Raw genomic sequence first — 15,428 nt, forward strand, 5'->3', positions numbered from 1 at the left:
TGGTGGCTACAAGCAGGAGGGAAATGTAAGTGCCTTCAACCAAGACACTTCCATGTTCAAGAATTCTATTAAGAATCTAATTTTCCCAATGTATGTGGGAATATTAGATACATATATAGAGAGAACCAGCTAAATTCTATTTAAGTCACTGGAAAGCAGAACGGAGGTTACAAATGAAGTGGCACTGCTTGTATCATCAACGGCTTTTCCAAATTAAAATGGGGACCTAGGTATATAAGAAGGTGTCATTTAACTAAGATGAGACTTATCTCAAATGGATAGTGGAATAAAGTGGGCAAACAGTAAAAAGAAGAGAGGTGATTTAGTAGAGGAAGAGAATAGAACAGGAGAAGTTGTCCCAAGATCCTAGCGCACCTGTGCACCAAGGCAGCATTATGCTGTGCCCTTTGGCTCAGGTAAGCAGTCTGCTTAAGCTTGATTTGTTGAAATAGTCTATGTGCCTCCCAAGCTCTAGGATGTGGCCGGCTGTCCTGAAAATCTGATCCGTTTACAAAGAAAATTGGCTCAGCTGTCAATGTGAAATTCATGGAAATGTTACAATTTGCTTCAGCCAGTATGGATTCCAGTATGGATTCTATCAATTTCCTTAATTACTTGCCAACAGGATAAGAGCAGAAGTTGCGATTGTTAACCAAGCAACCTTGTTGTGCACTTTCTTCCTCCCTGATTCACAATAATCAAGGGCTTTCCTGGATGATGAAATAAAATGATCCTTTTATTCTAAAGCACCTTTCTTAGGTGTTGCACAAGAAACAATTTTAATTTTTACTTTTTTTTTAAAACCATTCACCCTTCACTTTCTGAAATGTGTTTTTATATACATCATACCTTTGATGTATATAATTATCCACAACCATTAAAAAATTTGAGTGTTTCTTAATGGTATGCATAAGTAGGGAATTAACAATCCATGATTTTCAATGAAATCAGAAACCTGTGATTTATATAACCAGCCCCTAGCACAGAACTTGTTCATGCAAGCAAATTGATTTCCACTTCTGATGGGTCTGTTGTGGATGATAAAATGTCAAACTAACATTATCATTTGAAATTCAGTAAGTCTTTCAGAAGGTAAAGGAAGCATATTGCTTAGTTCGCTGATTCTTAGTTCTACTTTCCTTTAAGAAAAATTCATCTTGTGAGTGAAAACTATATTTACATTTTAAGTTATTTATTCTTGTTGGAGAATCTAGGCTTAAAGAGTCAGACTTCCCAAATTCTGCTTTATATTCAAAAGATATTGAAACATACATTTTAAATTTCATATAGATAGAATATTCTGACATTAAGAACTTCGAAGAATTCTTTCCTTAATTGCAGTGCCAAAAACACATCTGTCTATGGGTGAGGGAAAGGAAAAGGTCAGAATTTTGTCTCCTGCTACTCAGCTAAGGCACAGAGTGCAGACACAGAAATCTGTTCTTTTCACAATAACCATCTTTGTGAGATTGTGGGATGTGGAGAGAAACATTGCTTTAGCACACTTACCAAATTTTGGGTGATAACCAAGTCCCTCTGTTTGTGAAACACTGTATTAAAGCATCTGAACAGGACAAGGAAGGCTCATGCTTTCCCAATTAAGAGCAGATACCTATGCTCGTAGATATTTTCCCACGAATATATTTATCTGTCTGTTAAGGTTCAGATGGCAATATACAGCTAGTTTGTATTTGTGAGAACCTGAACCACCTCATCTCTTAAGAGAATATGGTTTACAACAGCGAGTCATCAATTCTTGGTGTGTGGGGACAGTCAGAACTGGTGTGGAATATGTCAACTGAAGTAGCATTGCGGTGTCACCAATGACTTAGAAATGTAAACCGGAAAGCTAGGTATATAAGAAGGAATCATTTAGCTAAGGTGAGACTTCACCTCAAGTGGCTAATGGAACAAAATGGACAAAATGAGTAAATGAGAGAGGAGATGTAGAAGAATTTTCTAGAATTATTAACTGCTCGTCATTTTTTTTTTTTTACAAGTCTTTAAGATCTGTGGAGGAAGGGAAGAAAATATGCACTTATAAGAGATGCTTTTAATGAAACCTCTATTAAGCCTTACACATCTTTGTGGACAGTGGTAACTAGGTGTGTGTTAGGATGGCTGAGAGATGAGTTACATGTTAAACAAAAGTGAACTGTGCCTGTTAGCCAAGGTTGGAAGGAAAGGTTTTCTTTTTTTCTTTAAAAAAATTTTCCCAGTCATTGTATAATCCTCCCCATCAGTATTTCTTAATTACAAAAGTAGCCCATGTTTATTGAGGAAAATTTTTTAAATACAAAATAAGCTTGTTAACAGTTGTTATAGAGGTTATGGCTATATAGTTGTGCATCATATTTAAATTTTGTGTGTGTTTGAAAATTTTCATGAGTTGTGAAAGGCAAAAAAAACACTTTTAGAAAAGAAACATTACTCTTCATCTAACCACTTATTTTTCTTCTTTTGACATATTTAAAAGAAAAATGTAAACAATTTCCTATAATTACTCCAGTGTAACCCTCCAGAAATATCTACCATATAGAATTCCATGCATATCCTTCCAGAATTCTTTATATGTATATACAGTTGTTTAAATGATAATATATATAGCAGGTGTATAGATAGACAGATGCATATACATGAAATTTCCTGTCTTAACATTTAACTACATATAAATAGACCTTTTTCCAAGTTAGTGTATTAGGTTTTATTTCCCTTTTAACAGCTGATAGTATTGATGATATTCTGGTCTACAGATGTTATAATATGTATTAGCTCAATCCTTATTAATGGAGGCTAAGTTATTTCCTGTATTTTGCTCTTACAAATAACTCTGTCATGAGCAGTACTGAGCCCAGATCTTTTCACATCAGTGTTGTTATTTCTGAATGATAGACACGGGGAAGTGTGATGGCAGAGTCCTAGAGCAGGCACATTTACCATCTCGAGAGAGACTGCAAATTACAGATATTTTTGAAATATTGTAAAAAGTCTCTACGTACCGAGTAGCCCCTCTGGTCTGTGGCCTCTAGAATTGGACAAAATGACTAAGACAAATACAATATTGTCAAAAGATGGTGATTTATAAGAAAACCAAAGAAATGACTGATATGTGTTCCTGTTACTACTTTTTCCAACAAAGCAAATATAGAAGTTCAGCATCTTAAAGAAAAAAGCTTTTTTTCTAGTATTAAAAAAAAAGGTGTAAAGGAACATATAGCTAATAGCATCGTATGGTACACTAGTCACCTTTCTCAGTGCCTGTAAACTTCTCCCTCCAGACCAACCCACTTTGGTTGGTCCAAAGATTTTAGAATTTTTTTTTCCTGCAAAATTCTTTCTTCCAGTATCTGCACCCCTTACTCAGAATCCTCCCTTCCCTCACCAAAAAAAAATTATTTTTTTCAGACAAAAACAAAACTCTAGTGTTTGTACTTGCACCTTTTAGGAAAAGAGATTAAAAATTTGATGCTCAGATGTTACATCATAAAAGCCTCATTTTTGTTTTGTGGAGGACCTTAATATGTTTTGCCCTGGAGCAAGTTTGGATGGTAGGTGATTGATAGGCTGTGAAAAACAAAAACAAATTCATAAAAAGTTAACGTATCAGAAATAGCAGTATCAGCAGCAAAAATGTCTGCACAGCAACGGAATGATTTTGAAAGCTCCTGAGGCATCTCTTTTGATGCATTAGTAGTATTAATTGGATCAGTACTAACAAGATCCATCTTTATATACAATATATATCCTTATATTCATACTTTGTATTGTAGGAAATTTAGGCATATGATCTAGATTAAGAACACCAGATGTGTTCTTTTTATGTTCTATTTCAGCAACACCAGCTCATTGAATCTAAAGGGTATATTTCTGATATAAAGAAACACAGTTTGTTCAAATTCTTCAGTTTGAGAAATCCCACGTAAAAATGATTTTTAATTATGCCATTTAGTGCTTACCTGAGAAAGCAATCTTGTGGTATCTATGCCTTCATGATGATCCTAGTCATGGATTAAGTCAAACTGTCATTATTGTTGTACCAAGAAGCAATGATACCTTACAAATCAACGTTCTCTTTTGTCTTTAATTCACTATTCATTTGTGAGGCAAATTGTAAACATAGACTATCTGTAGTTATTCAGGTTATGCTAAGTAGTGCATAATTATGTTAAAAGCTGCCAAATATTTTATAAACTAAGTTGCTGTGATTTATTAAGTCAGGTAGGTATACTTTTGATTTGATGAAGAAATTAACTTCTCCCTGTTCCATGACCACAACCTGTTCTTCAGCCTTTATCACAATTTGTTGGAAAGGAGAGCCATGAAGAGAGTATTACTGCATCATCACACATAATGTTACCAGGAAAAAGCATCTAAAAGATGTTCCACCACCCTTAGTGACCTCAAAACCTCCACTTAACTGTCATAACGGTGTAAAGTGCCTATTGGCATTTCATGCAAGGCTAAAAAATATGGCAAGTATTTGATAAACATTTCTGTGTAGATAAAAAAGTCATTTGAAACATACTGTTGGTTAGATTACTGACGTAGTAAAATAAAACATTTGAAAAGCAAAACGTGGTAAATTAGGGTTTTTTTTTTTTTTAAAAACAAATTCTGCCAACTAGCAATACAGTTTTTAACATGAACTAAAGGTATACATTCAAAATATTTTCATGGAAGCTCACAATGTTTTGGTAAGAAGTAACTAAAAAATTCAGGTGTGTATATGAGTGGCCTTTACCTGTTCCCCACCACCCACACAGGCATACCTTCTAAATGAAGCTAGCACATGATTGACACATTCTTCTCAAACTGAGGATCATTTGTTACCTTGTTACTGCATAAATAGCCCAGACAGTTTCACAAGCCCATATTTATATACATAGCATCACTCTCCCAGAGGTGTTCAATGATTTAAGAAGACAGCATGGCATAATGAGAAGTTCCCTAAATGAGAATTGACAAGGTCTGGGATCAAATCCCCCACATAGCCATAGTTTTACTAATAATGATGACCTTGATCAAGTCCTTTTACCCCTCTGAGCTTCATTTTCCTAACTGGTGGAATTGATGCAACAGGGGAGGAGAAGATAGATTAACCCACAGAGGGTGAATGGCGCGAGAAAGTATACCTTGTCCCGTCCCACACACAATACTCAGTGTGTCTCCCAGTGCTTTGTGGGCACAAACATGGGAGCCTATCACTCTCAACCTTACTTGATTTTAATTCACACACGAAAGGAACATTTTGCTGTTTTAAAACAGAGGCCACTATCTTGTTAGCCAAATGTGGCCTCCAAAGGTCTTTTCTTTGACCCCCTACTGGATTTCAACAAAATTTTGAGTCAATAGTGAAAACAGAGGAAAGTCACATAATTATCTGGGTTTTCAGTTGCTATTGAAAACCTGAGAAGCCTCACCCTCTTGGCTCTGTAGTACCGCTTGGAAGATATTTGCTAGAGCTTTGCACTCTTCTAGAAGTTCTCCACAGTCTACCCCAGCCCTAAGGATGACCCTGACATTGAGACAGAATATCAGTTGCCATTCATCTCAAGCTTATTATTATTATTTTTTTTAAATAGAGAAATATTTCTCTTTCCTGAGACGCCGTTAAAAGTAGGGAAATGAAAAAAAAAAAAAAAAAAAAAAAAAAGTAGGGAAATGAAAGATAGCCCTGGGAGGTTCCTCGTTGCACAAAAATGGGGAGGAATACATTTCTCGTAAAAGTGTTTACTATTCAATACCTGGTTATCTTTAAGTTTTTACCTAACCGACCGGGTCCCTTTAGTCACTGGAAACCTTGCCCCCTGCTTTAGAAGATCATAACTTCCATTCTAGAAATAAAACATTAGAAAGATGCCAAACCCACTTAAGAGTTTGTTATTTACTAGATGGGCTAAACTATACAAGCCACTTAACTTTTCTAGACTTCAGAGCCCTCTTGTATAAAATGAAAATGCTGGACTAAGTTAATCTCTAAGGCACCTCTCAGCTTAAAATGCCATGATTTTAAAGTTTTATGTCATATAAGGAAGCCACCATGCAGTTACTGTCACAAGTAGGTACCTTATTAAAAGTAGTCATCACGTTTTTTCCTCTAACCTAAAGCAGATTTCGGTGACTACATCTGTCATTTTTCATGTTGACAGTGTATATTGTGGATATCTTAACTTCAAAATGAAAACTCTGCTCAGATTCAATGTGTGCCTTTAAAATGCATGTATGTTGTGCATTTGTAGCTTTAAACTGATGAGGTCGTGACCCTAGCAAGTCCTTATCAGCTGTGAGCTGCACTTCAAGTTCTTTGCTGCTAATAATAGCTAAAGCACTAACGCTTGCTAATGGAGACTTAGAGCAGATTCAAGGGTATCACCAGGAGAAAGCTGATCTCATTCTCATAAACTCTGATGTGATTTTTGAATGAAAAAAATAAAGTCCCTCCCCATCAGAAATTCCTAAAGGACTGAGACTCATTACTGGGGAACTTTAAAAATGTCAGTGTCTGGCTCCCATACCCAAATATTCTGAGTTAATTGATCAGGCGTGCAGGCTGGAAAGAAGGAATTTTAAAGCACCTCAAATGATGCTATTGTGAAAACACTGTCCTAATCAAAATGCTCAGGCTGTGAGCAATGGCCAGGTTGCCAGACAAAAGATTGAAAAGATAGCATAGCAAGGTCAAATTCATAGTCTTCTTAGTGGTGCTTTTTCATTCAGATTCTAACATGCTTAATTACGTCCTGTAATTTTTTTTTTCCAGGTGGGACAATGGAGAAGTTTTGGGAGAATTATGTAACAGTATTTTGCAATAGATCCTTGGTAACTGTTTTCTGATGAGCTAGAGTTTCATGTTAAGTAATAGATGCTGGAGAGAATGTAGAGAAAAGGGAATCCTCCTACAGTGTTGGAGGGAATGTAAATTGGTGCAGCCACTGTGGACAACAGGATGGAGGTTCCTTAAAAAAAACTAAAAATAGAGTTACCCTAGGATCTAGCAATGCCACTCCTGGGAATATAGCCAGAGAAAACTCTAATTTGGAAAGACACATGCACACCAATGCTCATAGCAACACTATTTACAACAGCCAAGACATGGAAGCAGCCTCAATGTCCATCTGAATGGATAAAGAAGATGTTGCATGTATATATGTGTATACACACACACACACACAATGGAATACTACTCAGCCATAAAAAAGAATGAAATAATACCATTTGTAGCAACATGGATGGACCTAGAGATTATCATACTAAGGGAAGTCAGAGAAAGACAAATGTATTACTGATACATGGAATCTAAAATATGATACAGGAGAGCAGAAAGTCAGTAGACTGAGGCTTGGGGCAGCGAAACAGAGTTTCTGAACATCCACAAATTGGTGTCCGCAGAGTCAAAAGTGACTGGGATCAAGTGGTTGATCAAGAGGAATGGGAGAGGCAGTCTCAACCTCTGTGAAACCCAGGTGCTGACTCAAACCTCAGTCCTATTCTCATGTGAGTCTGATGCAGGTTGTAACCTGTGGACCTGCTGGTCCTCAAACCCTCAGCTCAGCGCATCTTATTCCAACACATGGCAGACACTGCATTTCCTGTTGTCAACTCCAGTGGTGATGACACCATAATCTCTGCTGAAGACATTAGTCTGAGGCTTGGACAGTCTTCTATAAACACCTCTATCACCAGGACAAGCAACCCCAAAAGTTTGGACAACCATGAGGAAACAAAGAAACACCATGCAGGCAAAGGAGCAGGAAAAAAAACCCACAAGACCAAATAAATGAGGAGGAAATAGGAAAAATGCCTGAAAAAGAATTTAGAGCAATGATAGTAAAAATGATGCAAAATCTCGATAACAAAATAGAGAAAGTACAAGAAACAGTTCATAAGAACTCAGAAAAACAAACAGCAATGGATAACAAAATAACTGAAATTAAAAATACTCTAGATGCTATAACCAGCAGAATGACTGAGGCAGAAGAACGAATAAGTGAGTTGGAACATAGAATGGGGGAAATAAACGCCACAGAGCAGGAAAAAGAAAAAAGAATAAAAAGAATAGAAGACAGTCTCAGAGACCTCAGTGATAACATTAAACGTACCAACTTTCGAATTATAGGCATCCCAGAAGAAGAAGAAAAAAGGAAAGGGTCTGAGAAAATATTTGAAGAGGTTATAGTGGAAAACTTCCCCAACATGGGAAAGGAAATAATTCACCAAGTCCAAGAAGCACAGAGAGTCCCATACAGAATAAACCCAAGGAGAAATACACCAAGGCACATATTAATCAAACTAACGTCAATTAAACACAAAGAAAAAATATTAAAAGCAGCAAGAGAAAAGCAACAAACAACATATAAGGGAAAACCCATAAGGATAACAGCTGACTTTTCTACAGAAACTCTGCAGGCCAGAAGGGAATGGCAGGATATACTGAAAGTCCTGAAAGAGAGAAACCTACAGCCAAGAATACTCTACCCAGAAAGAAGCTCATTCAGATTTGAGGGAAAAATCAAAAGCCTTCCAGACAAGCAAAAGTTAAGAGAATTCAGCACCACCAAACCAGCCTTACAACAAGTGCTAAAGGAAATTCTCTAAGTAGGAAACACAAGAAAAGGAAAACACCTACAAATACAAACCCAAAACAATTAAGAAAATGGTAATTGGAACACACATGTCAATAATCACTTTAAATGTAAATGGATTAAATGCTCCAACCAAAAGACACAGACTGGCTGAATGGATACAAAAACAAGACCCTTCTATATGCTGCCTACAAGAAACCCACTTCAGACCAAGGGACACATATAGACTGAAAGGAAAGGGATGGATAAAGATATTCCATGCAAATGGAAGTCCAAAGAAAGCTGGAGTAGCAATACTCATATCAGACAAATTAGACTTGAAAGTAAAGACTATTAAAAGAGACAATGAAGGACACTACATAATGATCAAGGGATCCATTCAAGAAGAACATATCACAATGGTAAATATCTATGCCCCAAATATAGGAGCACCTCAATACATAAGGCAAATGCTAACAGCTATAAAAGGGGACATCGACAGGAACACAATAATAGTGGGAGACTTGAACACCCCACTTACATCAATGGACAGATCATCCAAGCAGAAAATAAATAAAGACACACAAGCTTTAAATGACACATTAGACCATCTCGACTTCATTGATATTTATAGGACATTCCATCCAAAAATGACAGACTACACTTTCTTCTCAAGTGCACACAGAACATTTTCCAGGATAGATCACATCTTGGGTCACAAATTAAACCTTGGCAAATTCCAGAAAATTGAAATCATATCAAGCATCTTCTCAGACCACAACACCATGAGACTAGATATCAATTACAGGAAAAAAACTGCAAAAAATACAAACACATGGAGGCTAAACAATTCACTCTTAAACAACCAAGGAATCACTAAAGAAATCAAAGAGGAAATAAAAAAATATCTAGAAACAAACGACAACGAAAACACAACAACCCAAAACCTATGGGACGCAGCAAAAGCAGTTCTAAGAGGGAAGCTTATAGCAATACAGTCCTACCTTAAGAAACAAGAAAATGATCGAATAAACAACCTAACCTTACACCTAAAACAACTAGAGAAAGAAGAACAAAGAAACCCCAAAGTGAGCAGAAGGAAAGAAATCATAAAGATCAGAGCAGAAATAAATGAAAAAGAAAAGAAGGAAGCAATAGCAAAAATAAATAAAACTAAAAGCTGGTTCTTTGAGAAGATTAACAAAATTGATAAACCATTAGCCAGACTCATCAAGAAAAAAAGGGAGAAGATGCAAATCAACAGAATTAGAAATGAAAAAGGAGAAGTAACAACGGACACCTCAGAAATTCAAAAGATCATGAGAGACTACTACAAGCAACTATATGCCAATCAATTGGATAACCTGGAAGAAATGGATAAATTCTTAGAAAAATACAATCTTCCAAAACTGAACCAGGAAGAAATAGAAACCATGAACAGACCAATCACAAGTATGGAAATTGAGGCAGTGATTAAAAATCTCCCAACACACAAAAGCCCAGGACCAGATGGGTTCACAGGCGAATTCTATCAAACATTTCGAGAAGAGCTAACACCTATCCTCAAACTCTTCCAAAATATTGCAGAAGGCAGAACACTCCCAAACTTATTCTACAAGGCCACCATCACCCTGATACCAAAACCAGGCAAAGATGTCACAAAAAAAGAAAATTACAGACCAATATCACTGATGAATATAGATGCAAAAATCCTCAACAAAATACTAGCTAACAGACTGCAACAGCACATTAAAAAAATCATACACCATGATCAAGTGGGGTTTATCCCTGGGATGCAAGGATTCTTCAATATACGCAAATCAATCAACATGATACATCATGTCAACAAATTGAAGGATAAAAACCATATGATCATCTCAATAGATGCAGAAAAAGCTTTTGACAAAGTTCAACATCCATTTATGATAAAAGCTCTCCAGAAAATGGGCATAGAAGGAAATTACCTCAACATAATAAAAGCCATATATGAAAAACCAAAAGCCAACATCGTTCTCAATGGGGAAAAACTGGAAGAATTCCCTCTAAGAACAGGAACAAGACAAGGGTGTCCACTCTCACCACTATTATTCAACATAGTTTTGGAAGTTTTAGCCACAGCAATCAGAGAAGAAAAAGAAATCAAAGGAATCCAAATTGGAAAAGAAGAAGTAAAATTGTCACTCTTTGCAGATGACATGATATTATATATAGAAAACCCTAAAGACTCTACCAGAAAACTGCTAGCACTAATTGATGAGTTTAGTAAAGTAGCAGGATACAAAATTAATGCACAGAAATCTCTTGCATTCCTATACACTAACAATGGAAGAGCAGAAAGAGAAATTAAGGAAACTCTCCCATTCACCATTGCAACAAAAAGAATCAAATACCTAGGAATAAACCTGCCTAAGGAGGCAAAAGATCTGTATGCAGAAAACTTTAAGACATTGATGAAAGAAATCAAAGACGACACAAACAGATGGACGGACATACCATGTTCCTGGATTGGAAGAATCAACATCGTGAAAATGACTGTACTACCCAAAGCAATTTACAGATTCAATGCAATCCTAAATCAAATTACCAATGACATTTTTCACAGAACTAGAGCAAGAAATCTTACGATCTGTATGGAAACGCAAAAGACCCCGAATAGCCAAAGCAATCTTGAGAAGGAAAAATGGAGTTGGTGGAATCAGGCTTCCTGACTTCAAACTATACTACAAGGCCATAGTGATCAAGACAGTATGGTACTGGCACAAAAATAGAAAGGAAGATCAATGGAATAGAATAGAGAACTCAGAAGTAAGCCCAAACACATATGGGCACCTCATCTTTGACAAAGGAGGCACGAATATACAATGGAAAAAAGACAGCCTCTTCAATAAGTGGTGCTGGGACAATTGGACAGCAACATGTCAAAGAATGAAATGAGAACACTTCCTAACACCATACACAAAAATAAACTCCAAATGGATTCAAGACCTACATGTAAGGCCAGACACTATCAAACTCCTAGAGGAAAACATAGGCAGAACACTCTAGGACATCCATCAAAGCAACATCCTTTTGGACCCACCTCCTAGAATCATGGAAATAAAATCAAGAATAAACAAATGGGACCTCATGAAACTTAAAAGCTTTTGCACAGCAAAAGAAACCATAAGACTAAAAGGCAAGCCTCAGAGTGGGAAAAAATAATTGCCTATGAAACAACGGACAAAGGATTAACCTCCAAAATATACAAGCAGCTCATGCAGCTTCATACCAAAAAAGCAAATAACCCAATCCACAAATGGGCAGAAGACCTAAATAGACACTTCTCCAAAGAAGACATCCAGATGGCCAACAAACACATGAAAAGATGCTCAACATCACTCATCATCAGAGAAATGCAAGTCAAAGCCACAATGAGGTATCACCTCACACCAATCAGAATGGCCATCATCACAAAATCTGGAAACAACAATTGTTGGAGAGGGTGTGGAGAAGAGGGAACTCTCCTGCACTGTTGGTGGGACTGTAAGTTGGTACAGCCACTATGGAAAACAATTTGGAGGTTCCTTAAAAAACTACAAATAGAACTCCCATATGATCCAGTAATCCCATTACTGGGCATATACCCAGAGAAAACCATAATCCCAAAAGAAACTTGTACCATAATGTTTATTGCAGCACTATTTACAATAGCCAGGACATGGAAGCAACCTAAAGGCCCATCAACAAATGAATGGATAAAGAAGATGTGGCATATATATACAATGGAATATTACTCAGCTATAAAAAGGGATGAGATGGAGCTATATGTCATGAGGTGAATAGACCCAGAGTCTGTCATACAGAGTGAAGTCAGAAAGAGAAAGACAAATATTGTATGCTAACTCACATATACGGAATCTAAAAATGGTACTGATGATCTCAGTGACAAGAACAAGGACGCAGATACAGAGAATGGACTGGAGAACTCAAGGTTTGGGATGGGGCAGGGAGTGAAGGGGAAGCTGAGATGAAGCGAGAGAGTAGCACAGACATATATATACTACCAACTGTAAAATAGATAGCCAGTGGGAAGTTGTTGTATAACAAAGGGAGTCCAACTGGAGGATGGAAGATGCCTTAGAGGACTGGGGCTGGGAGGGTGGGGGGACTCGAGGGTGGGGGAGTCAAGGAAGGGAGGGAATACGGGGATATGTGTATAAAAACAGATGATTGAACTTGGTGTACCCCCCAAAAAATAAAAAAAAATAAAAATAAAAAATAAAATATGATACAAGTGAACTTCTTTAGAAAACAGAAATAGACTCACAGACATAGAAAACAAACTTACGGTTACCAAAGGGGAAAGGGGGGGAGGGGTAAATTAGGAGTTTGTGATTAGCAGATACAAACTACTATATGTAAAATAATAAACAACAAGGTTCTACTTTATAGCACAGGGAACTATATTCAATATCTTGTAATAAACCATAATGGAAAATAATATGAAAAAGAATATATATATATCTCTCACTGTGCTGTATACCAGAAACTAACAAACTAACAGAACACTGCAAATCAACTACACTTCAATAAAAAATAGTTTCGTGGTAGAGGAGTTTCATCCCAGGTTTATTAGCATAATTTCTGTTGACATTTATTTGTTTTTAATACATGATACAAGATCATAATTTGGTTAGCTAAAGAAAATGGTATTAAACTTAATTCAACAAGTTGACAATTCTAACTGCGTATATTTTCTGTTTTGTAGAAACATAATTTGTAGAATGTAAAAATTTACATTTGTAGAATGTAAATGCTCCCCACCCCTCAAAGAAGAGATAGTTACTTTCAGAACCTTTACATATGAACTACATCCATGAGACCCTTCTCTGCTCAGAAATCCTATCTACTTGAGGAAGAGATGAGTTATCAAGAAGGAAGTGACTCCAGAATTTATCTAGTTCCACACTTTTATTTTACAGATAAAGAAATTCCAGTGCTTGATAAGAAGAGGTTTGTCCCTATTAGTAGATGGCAGACCTAGAAGTAGAACTCATATTCAGTATACTAGACCAGGATTTCCTCGCCTATATCATCAGATTTGCACAAGCTCTCCTCCCCTTTCTGTGAAACATCCATTCTGCCATTTACTTGTCCTAGAACTTTGGTACAGTACTGTCAAGTCTTAAATAATGATTCTTGAATGTCTTAATGTCCTTGCATGTGATATATACGTATCCTGAATTAGAATGTAATGGATCAGTGCAGGTTTGCTTGGATTTCTCTGTAATTAGCTTCCAAAGTAATACTTTCAGACCATGTGCCAGTGCATGCCAGAAGTAAATATGTTGATCGCATCTTTGGTTGATTATGATGGTCTTCTACTGCTGTTATACTAATACTTTTCCCATCTCCAACTGGCTTTACTTTTTGCAGCTTTGAGCAGTAATTCAGTCCCCTACGCCTCCCTGATTGGCTCTGTGTCCTCCCTCTCTAGCCAAACCACCACTCAGTCCATATATGATAATAACTCTCTCCCACGATTCGCTCGAAAAGGTCTAAACATCTTTGTCTCTATTATTTTCTCTGTTAAAGCACTGTAATGGATGTCCACATCATTCCATTTCCAGATAAGCCTAAAGTCTCTTGTGCCTCTGCATTTCCATTCTCATCACTGGGGGTGCCTCATCTGGATAAGATCACTTTAATTATTAGACCACTGTCACCCACCTACTTCTTCCACAAAGTGTAAAAGGGTTCAATTCTGGCATCTATAGGGAAAAGTACAGAAATGGGTTCCAACATTTAGGTCCAAATGCATATCAGCAACAAAAGTTTCTACTTCCAAGCGGACTCATTTTTATTGAATCTTCCATTAAGATTTTAGCTAACTGAAAGCAGACTTTCACAGCCATGAACACTGAAATACCACCTATCACAGCATGGTGCTAAAATGATTATCTGGAAAAAGCAAAATAGTTTTTTACTTAACTTACCAAACCATTGATAATTTGGCATTTGAAACAAAGGAACTCATTGGGTGACTTTCAGTAACAGCACAATATCTAAAACACCCACAAAGTAATTACATGTTGTGTTGACGTAATGGTCACCATACCACAGCCTGACACCCTCCAAAGAGTCCCAGGGACAGCAGAATGTCACCATGGCTTCCAGTTTGAGCCCCTCTCTCATTCTTTTTCTACTTCAGAGGCTTCCCTCGGGGCATGCTAGTTCAAGTTTTTCTAGTCAGCTGGAATTTGCATCTATAAGACATGAGTCACCAATGCTCTCTCATGGTGCACTTGAAAAGTTAATAAGAAGAAAAATGTAAATCATATGAAAAGTGAGAAACCACTGTAAAGATACAGAAATCACCAAAATTAGTGGTGGATTATTTTTCACAGAATCTATGAATCTAACATACCTTCAGCTGGAAGACTGAACTAAGATGTATCACCCCCTGTCACTGTTTTCTTTTTCCACCACCTTTTTCCTCTTCATCCTTTCACCATTTGCTCCCTTTCCTGCATTCATTTCCCATTAGTGGACAAAGATGTTTACACCTGAAGTGGATTGTAGGTTTGCTGGGGGTTGAAGAATGGGGACTTGGGGCAAAATACCACAAAGCTGTCAGTGTGGCCACTGATAAATGTCCAGGAGAAGGCTGCAACCCCAACCGCTACAATCTGCTACTAGTGGAAACATTTTTGAAACTCAGCTGGTGTCTGATTTTGTCATCAGTGATTATCGTCTGTGAGCTGTGGTGCATGTCATTCTTTGTGTCCGTGCATGCATGTGAATGTCAGTCACCTACAGATGTGTGAAATTATTAAAGCAATCTTAATCTAGTCACAATGTATAGTGAATCCTATAAAAACCTGCAGC

General features: G+C 37.0%; 1 protein-coding gene across 1 annotated transcript in view; it reads left to right on the forward strand.

The window, feature by feature from the left end:
* Window positions 1-15,428, forward strand: part of PTPRD (protein tyrosine phosphatase receptor type D) — a 397,884-nt gene that overhangs the window by 274,967 nt on the left and 107,489 nt on the right. The gene's annotated exons all lie outside the window — the stretch shown is intronic.

The sequence above is a fragment of the Hippopotamus amphibius genome, chromosome 2 (genome assembly GCF_030028045.1).
Source record: "Hippopotamus amphibius kiboko isolate mHipAmp2 chromosome 2, mHipAmp2.hap2, whole genome shotgun sequence".
Classification (NCBI taxonomy): Eukaryota; Metazoa; Chordata; class Mammalia; order Artiodactyla; family Hippopotamidae; genus Hippopotamus; species Hippopotamus amphibius.